Source organism: Gavialis gangeticus, unplaced genomic scaffold (assembly GCF_001723915.1).
Source record: "Gavialis gangeticus isolate Ggan-Ray unplaced genomic scaffold, GavGan_comp1, whole genome shotgun sequence".
NCBI lineage: Eukaryota > Metazoa > Chordata > Crocodylia > Gavialidae > Gavialis > Gavialis gangeticus.
Genome location: NW_017728995.1, coordinates 59,436,176 through 59,438,055, shown reverse-complemented (window position 1 = coordinate 59,438,055; position 1,880 = coordinate 59,436,176).

Sequence of the window (1,880 nt, the reverse complement as noted above, 5' to 3'; positions counted from 1 at the left end):
TAAACTACTCATCACTATTGCACTAGTAGCCACAAACAGAGAACCTTTTTAGAGGTAAGAGACAGCTCAGGACCTGATTTTCCACTGCTCTCCCTTTGAGTAGTCATATACCTCTAGAAAGAATGGCTGTAAAGTCCTGCCTTTCTCATTTGGTAATATTTTTACATTTACTCTGTGCCGATGTAACTGTCTACAGAAGGTCTGTCTCTGGGATATTAAAGTGTGTTTCTCCCTAGAGCAAAGATTAGCCAACATAGCTAATTATATATGGTTGTTGATTAATAAGGATTATTTAATCTATTTTAGGTACTTATGCAGCACCTATTAATCATCTGGGCATCTCAGTCATTCATGTGTTTATCCCTGTAACATGCCTGTGAGGCATTTTATCCCCATTCAACAGGCTGAGTACAGGAAAAGTCAGTGTCTTACCCAAAGTCTCCCAAGAAGTGTTGTAACTGAACTGAACCCAAGTCTTGTGAGTCTCAGGCTAACAAGCTGCCCCAGGATTATCCTTTATTTGTTCTCTGTTAAAGGGTGAGAGGAGGTTAAGGATCTAGAGATCTGGACTAAAAGTACTTCCTGCATAAATGCCTCAGATATTTTCTCCTTTGTGCATAAGTGGAGATACTTCTGCCAGGTTCGCTTATTTACATCACAAACTCATAAATTAATTAAGCTATCTCCTACCTTATGTATATTCAAGTAAAAAACCCTTTCCTATACTTCCCTGTGTTTTTACTGAAGGGGAAAAAACACAACTGGTGTCAGCCAACTGTTTTAAAAAAGATGGACTCTATAAATACATCTAGTACATTTGCAGTGCCATGTATAGTAGTGAATATCCTTTTATGAAAGCAGATATGCTAATAAAAAGGGTGATCAATCAGGTCCCATTACGCACTAAATGGGAGTTAGGCATGTCCTGCCTGCAGGAAGCCACAAAGGCCCAGATCCCTTTCTCAACAGTAAAACAGGATACTAATACTCCCAGATCTCTCACAAATATTGTTAGAACAAAATATATTTTAAAGGATTGTGAGGCACTCAGATACAATCCAAGAGTCATAGAGAAGCAGAGCTGGAAAGAACCTCCAGAGGTCATGTAGTCCAATCCCTCACCTGAGACAAGATCACCCCTATCCATAACCTAGCTACCCCATGTTAATGGAGTTTGTAAAGCAGATGGCTAGGACATTACAAAGAAAAAAAATATAAATTCACACAAGAAACACTTGCCTGTTCATCTTCACAGACAGACAGAAGTTCAGCTGTCCCAATATAATGTCAACCAGATGAGCCTTTGAGAAAATGTGACTTTTGAAAATGGTACTTAGGCCTTCCTCTGCTTGAAAAGTTTTGCTGGTTTAGCTATATTGGTGAGGCTACACTGGCTCACCTATTTATAGGAAACTGCTCATATTAGGAAAAGAGTCCTTGGGCTTGTGCCACTAATAGAGTCACCTGAATGAAACAAGCTATCCTGGCAAAGGGCTGCTTTGTCATCATAATTGCATACATGTTGGGGAATGCAGCTGCATGAGGATTTTGCATTCATTATTGATAGATGTGCTGGCCAGGGTTTACAAGAATGTTTTCATAGATTCATAGATTCATAGATTTAGGGTCGGAAGGGACCTAGTAGATCTTCTAGCCCGACCCCCCGCCAGGGCGGGAGAACAACAAAACCACAAAACAAAAATGGGACTCAAATGAGTCCAGCCAGGTAGGCATCCAGCCTCTTCTTAAAGACCCCCAAGGTAGGGGCCAGCACCACTTCCCTTGGAAGTTGGTTCCAGCTCCTAGCCGCCCTAACTGTGAAGTAGTTTTTGCGGATGTCCAATCTATACCTCCTCTCCATCAACTTGTGCCCATTACTC